At 41.2% G+C, this 6,857-nt stretch overlaps 1 long non-coding RNA gene across 1 annotated transcript; it reads left to right on the forward strand.

Annotated features, from left to right (window-relative positions):
* Positions 1-2,976: 2,976 nt before the first annotated feature.
* On the forward strand, positions 2,977-4,827 carry LOC109616039. The gene is made up of 3 exons (XR_002197075.1): positions 2,977-3,031; positions 3,623-3,705; positions 4,743-4,827. It is a non-coding gene; the product is annotated as an uncharacterized LOC109616039 (long non-coding RNA).
* Positions 4,828-6,857: the final 2,030 nt, after the last annotated feature.

Genomic DNA, 6,857 nt, shown 5'->3' on the forward strand with positions numbered 1-6,857 from the left:
GGCTGATTGGTGTATATGTGTATATATATATGTCAAAATACACAAGAATTGGCCAGTTTTATACATGAAATCGAATCATTTAATGTATATAAGTAATTTAATGTATATGGCCATATATGTTCATATATAAGATTTCCGTATGGGCGGTACCACTGTTTTCATTTTTTCCTTTTTGCGGCCTTGCTACCTTTAGAAGCCAATCAGCAGACACAGTCACTAGCATATTTGGATATCAGTCAATGTAATAGGAAATAAGTAAGTATTAGTCAGTGAGTTACAGCCAGATCAGTTGGAGTGCAGTACTCTTCAGATGGACCAGACCAGCCAGGCAAGGCTTGTTCCTCAAACATATTAATCACCTGTCCGTCTCATTTAATTTCACACAGTCATGAGACTTTCTGTTGACACGCGATTTAGCTGATGATTCCTCTGCCTGCAGGTAATAGTGAAGTCATATCTACGGAATTAAGGACAGATGCATTATTGAACCCTTATTACTTTTTATACTCTTTTAAAGTTTTTATGAATTACGAAAAGGATATTGAGAAATAGTAGGTAGGATTTGATGATATGATCCAAATGAAATAGAATCATCACTGTTTATTCGATCTAGTCTTTATGTATACTCAGACAAATGCTATCAGAGCCAAGTAGGCCTAACTCTTAACCTCAAGGGCCCAGCTTTTAAACAGAAATGTAATCTCACAATTTATATCAATGACAGGAATCATGCATGCTTTTATTAGGCAAAACACATTGATAATGGATGCTAAGTCTTATTACCGGTTAATCAGATGCGAGCTGAGCCATACAGGAGCTTTGTAGCAAGCAGGGTGTGTGAGATGTAAAATGTCCCTGAGTAAAAGTGACAAGTAGCAAAGAGGTGTGAAAAACACACCAACAATGATGGCTGCCATTAGTGCTGTTTAATTACTCTGCCTAATTAGATCTTATTAGACAAATGACAGCTAATTTTGTAGTCACCAATTAATCTAGTATATTTAACAGATCAGAATGGCATATGGGAAGTTAAAATATTTGAGATGCCCATTGTCCTATCTAAACTGAGAATATGCAAAAGCCTAGTTTGTGAAGTTTTCATAATATATGCACACAATATCAATACTGAGACTAGACATTAGGCAGTTGGCTTTGGCAAACCAAATGTAAGAACAGTTTTTTCTGTGGTCAAATAATCCCAGTCTGGTCTTATGTACTTGTATAAAAAATACAACTACTACCATGACAATTCCCCTAACAGGTATGCATTCACTTTATTAGAATTAAACATGTGTGGCTATGGGAATATTTTTTTTTGGGGGGGGGGGGGGGGACACAGCACTAATAATGTTATGGTTGGTTTGATTGAATCCTGCCTCAGTCTACATTTTAACAGATGTGAACATGAGACATTTGGCATTGTCACTACTGCTTAGAAATAACTGACGTGTTGACTCACAAACTGCCAGAGCTTTGTCTGTCACAGTGTTGTGCAATATGAGTAATGAACCCCTGAGTCTTTGCTCTGTTATTTCTCAGATGTTCACACAGGAGTCTGGACTTAAGCACCTTGTCGTAACTCTCTGGTGTGCTCGGTGCATATGTTTTGCAATTGTGTACGCATTAGCATCAAGGAACACTGTCTATGTTCTCAACAGGACAGGTCTTAGGAGACGTCCTCTCACTGTTGCTCACCTGGAGAACATCTATGCATGCACGCATGCACACACACACCCACACACACACACCCACACACACACTAGCACCACCATCCCTACTCCATTCTTGTGGACTCTCCCCAATCCCTCATTAGGTAGCCTATTGTGTTGGCTGCCGCAGGGGTCTTGGGGGTGCTATTTAAGAGCCTTTCATGGGAACTGGTCCCTGTTCCCCTAATGAGGCAGTGAGAGACGGGAGACAGGAGGCCGTCGACAGCGTCCTGGGGGACCCCCACAGTGTACCTGTCTCAGGTGTTTGTTTGAGGCTAAACAAACACTGCCATTGTTTGGACTGGAATGTTTATCAGGGGGAATCAAAGCCCTGCTACAACCCCAACCTGCATGACAATGACAGAGCTACCAGAGGGCTGCACCGATTCACATTCACTCAGAGAACGAGAGGGACGCACTCAGTCTGGTGCTAAGACATTTCGTCTGGGCAATAATGACTGGGGTCCAATCAAAGCTTTAGTGCTCTTACAGATGGATGACCAGACTGACTGATTATTGAGTAGTGGTCAAAAGGGACTGGAGGATTTGTATGTAAAGGGGTTTCATTCTCTCGAGGCATTCACACTACACTGAACATTCGACTTCATGATTGATTGCAAACACGTTAAGTCGTTTTTCCACAAAACAAATGATCTATCAATGTACTGTAAGAATATTTTACCATGCACTTTCATGGAAGACTCATGAGTCAGCTGGAATGGGTCAGTGAGCTTTTGTGCATCTAATTTAAATGCCTTCTGCTGAAGACACCAGAACATGTTGTCTTCAACCAGGTCATTTTGTAATATGTTAATATTTTGTTATGGCCAGAATCCTTGCAAATCATTTTTATTTTCTCCAGTTTTACCCTGTATGGATGAGTGAACGAAGGAGGATTGGAGAAAATTCCTTGGAAACTCATGAAAATCATGGAAGGTATGAATCTGAAAGTCCCAGGCTTAACTTCTTATAAAAGAGGTGAATAGTTGCTGTGTTTTTCATAGAGTGTAGTGTCACAGTTTCGGACAGCTGCACAGCTGAGCCTGCCAGTGTGTAGACCTGTACTGTCTTCTGTACTCAAGCTTGCTCCTCATTTTACACGTGTGCTAATTTCAATATTATTGTTCCATGGAATGTACATTCCTTTCATCTATTGACATTTGGTGCATATACATTTGCTCTGTTATGTAGAAATTAATTGTATGTTAATTAATTTGGGAGACCGTGCCTTTTCTTACATTGGACCTGACCTCTGGAACTGGCCTCAGAGCTGCACAGACAGTCATTGCTTTTGAAGCAGGCTTTAAGACACACCTCTAAAGGTTGACCAACCCTTCCCTTTAATCTAATTATACTGTACATTAATATATAATAATATGTATTATAATATTTGTTTACTGTATTATCATTACACTTTAATGTATATATTTTGTATATACATTTTATTTTGATCTGATAGTTATTTTATTTATTTCATATTATTATATTTGTATTTCTTATTTTATTTTAATTTTATCTTTCAATCACTTTAAGATTATTAATCTATAATGAAAAAAAAATCATTTTTATTACAACTTTATCTTCGTAGAAATTATTTTTATTATAACTTACTTTATCTATGTAGTTTATCTTTGTAGCAAAGACAACTAGATGGCTATTAGAGTAGGTATGGCCATGAATCCCATGTGATGGGCTATAACCTCCCCAGAGTTATGATAAAATGATTGAGAGCCTTGTTTAACTACCAGCAGGCAGTCTTTACAGGGGCCCTCTCTATAGCCCCTCTCCATAGATGCTTTTGTGTGTTCAAAGGTTGAAATGATAGATGCTGAGATGTTTCGCCGTAGCTTTTAACACACATTTCTATTCTTTTTCCCCCAAAATATGTCTGTTTCAACAAATCCACCCATGAGACCGTCTTTGTAGGGGTTCCCCTCCAAGTCAGTAGGACATCGGCGGCATGTTTACTTGGCTGCACGCATGTGTGCGCTCGCATGTGAGTTCAGTCGCTGAATTACAGTCAGTCAGCAGCTCGACAGTTAGTTGCCAAGTTAAAATGACATGTTTTGTGTAGGTTGTATAATTCCATGATTGGGGGCTTGGCTGCCTGTGTAATGTGAGGCCTCGCTGTGTTTGCGGAGAGAAGGGGTTAAAGACGAGGAGCGGGTGTTTTAGCATGGCATAAATGCAAGACAGGCCCTCATCACAACTGCTCGTTATCCTATGGCCAGACCGAACATTAGGACGTAGATAGTGAAGGGGTTGATGGAGTTCGACAGGGAGGTCGGGAGGAAAGACAAAGCAGCAGCAGGAGGAGGATGAAGACCAGCAGATGGAAAAAGAATGTGGGGGAAAGAGAAGAGAGGCAAAGAGAAGCAGAAAGAGAGATGAAGGTCAATGTCTTCTGTGTGCAGTAACTTCACAGTCACTGCCCACGTGTCTTGCTCAAGAGTAGCCTTAAGCTGACTGCTATGAGTCTCTCCCGGAGGAATGCAGGTACCTCAGTCTAGACAGTGTTCAGCTTATCCCTGTCTGCTTGTATGGTCTAAGGGCCTTCCCATGTCTCTCTCTCTCTCTCTCTCTCCTCTCTCCCCTTCATCTTTCCTTCCTACAGTCTAACCTCCAGAATTTGCGGACAGGTGGGTGGGAAGGCAGACAAGAAAGCATATTGGTAGGTACAGTAGGTGGGCAGGCAGATTGACAGGTTGGCAGGCGGGCAGATAGGCAGGTAGGCAGGCCTACAGGAAGGAAGGTAGATACAGGCATGTAGCTATAGGCAGGCAGTTGACACAGATGTAGAATGTACAGTATCCAGCAAACCATTAATATATCTGGTGTCTCCAGAACAGTTGGGTGTTGACAGAGGTCACAAACATCACCTTCATGTTATTTATCTTTATTTTTCATTTCTCTGTGATGTTTAAGTGTGTTTTATTCACACACAAGTATGTACATACTGAAGTCTGACATGATGTCCTGTCTATGAATAGTTGACATTCAAGTCACATGACAATGTGTATCTGGTGTTTACAGTAGGAGAATGGCATCGTGGGATAGCACACATTGTGGTGACAGTTATGGAAGACAAAGGAGCCAATGACAGCACAAACAAACAAACCTACTTTCAACCAATCCACAGGTACGCCAGATATGCAGAGTAAAGAACAGCCTGTAGGGCTCTTAACAAAGCATTCCCAGTACGTAGAACAACACTGTCTTTCTGGTCTAGCGCAACCTGCTAAACAAAAGAAAAAATGTTGTGCCTCGTGGGAAATACTGTACAGGAATGCCTGTACGCACCTCTCACAACTTGAATGGTCCCATCATGAAACTTCAAAACACAAAACATTAGAACTTTGATCCAGATGCTGACAATCCCAAAATATATTTTTGTTTTGAGGCTACACATTGTTAATTTTAACAAAAGTAAAAGTGGTTATAATGGGGTGCAACAGTTGACCTAATCTCATGAAGCATACACAATATATTTAAATGAAAGGGCCCGAGGGGGTATTTACAATGGTTAAGGACATTTCCGAGGTATAAGCTCTGAGACGCCTTTCTAGTAGTATAAACTGGCTACCAACATAATTTGGTCAGGAAAATACAAATATTTTTGTATATAATACAAAAATACAAATACTCATGGTATGCTGTGTGATTAACCACGGCTTTCGGCCAATCAGCATCCTGGAAACAACATGCACATATCATAATGAAAGTTATATTATTGTATAATCAACATACGTATATAATATATTTATGAGTCCAAAAATCACTGTACCATCTAAGGATTCTCACTTTCAGATTATTTTCTCTAATTCTGGGGAATTGGCCAATGTGTTTTCTGATGTTTAACTGTGAACAAGACACACTGTACTTCAGAAACATGTTGAATATTATCCTAATGGACGTTATTAGCACATTTCAGAGGAATAATATTATGGTTGCGTGGTTGAAAGGGACCGAGTGGGGGATGGGGAGTTGAGTTTCACTTGACTTGTTCCATGTGATGTTGTGGCCTGGGAAGGTGGTAACCATACCTCAGCAGTCCCCCAGTACCCCTGTACCCCTGGAATAAAACAGCAGCATCTCTTGTGGAAACTACACAGTCCCCCTGCTCCGTGCCGCCTTTTGAAGCGGCTGATTATTTGCAGGGAAATTAAACATGTGTGGAATGCGTCTCACCGGGGTCTGTTGTCTTTTGAAGTTCCCCTCGCCTCACAAAGAGCTAGTGTGTTGGAGATCCAACAGGACCTCGTTCACATCTCCACCTCATGACTCTGCAGTGGTTACCTCTGAGAAAACAAACAGCTTTTTGGGGCTGTTTTCACTGCTCCTATCAACATTTGCCGGGTTTCAGGGAAGCTCACGTTGAAGTGCGTAGATCCTATGTGTCTGCATGTCCAACCAGAGGCCGTGTCATGTTTGTGAGTTGGAGGTTGACTTTTTTTGTGTAATACCTTTAAAGCTGTCATATGTAACAGTCTAAATAAATCTACCTGATGTTGAAGTAGCACACGTGTCATCTCCTGTCCATTATCGCTCTTGGGCCATGACCACCGCTTGTGTGAGCCAACCAGTCCTGTGAGAAGACTACCATTTAGGTAGAACGAGATCTCATCTCGGCGATGTCTGACATTGATTAGGGCTGCATCCAAATAGGATTCCGTTCAAGGTTACCACATCTGAACACAACAGAGCACTACCGGAGCGTGTGTGTGTGTGTGTGTGTGGGGGGGTGTTTGGGTGTGTACGCTCTGGTGGAGATTACACCTTTGTGTCAGTCAGTGAAGTAATAAGCAGTGTGAATGCTTATCTGACATCGATCTGGAGAAGAGAAAGGAGGTCACGGTTGATTGACGGCTGTGCACAGGCCCATACCATCACCGTTACAGCCCACACACTATGAAAACACTGCGGGAACACACTGCCTCTTGTGATAATGTGTTGAGCAGTAACTGAAAGGTGACGTTTGCAGTGCATATTTAGTGAATGCGACAGGTACAATGCTTATTAGTTAAGTGTTTTCTCAAGAATCTGAGTAATGTTATAGCTATTTAAACTAATGTGAATGTACTTCAGACTAGCTATAGTTTGTTCAGGCATAATCTTTAAGATCAACGCAAATCATATCCTTGTCATCAG

Source organism: Esox lucius, chromosome 8 (assembly GCF_011004845.1).
Source record: "Esox lucius isolate fEsoLuc1 chromosome 8, fEsoLuc1.pri, whole genome shotgun sequence".
Taxonomy (NCBI): Eukaryota; Metazoa; Chordata; class Actinopteri; order Esociformes; family Esocidae; genus Esox; species Esox lucius.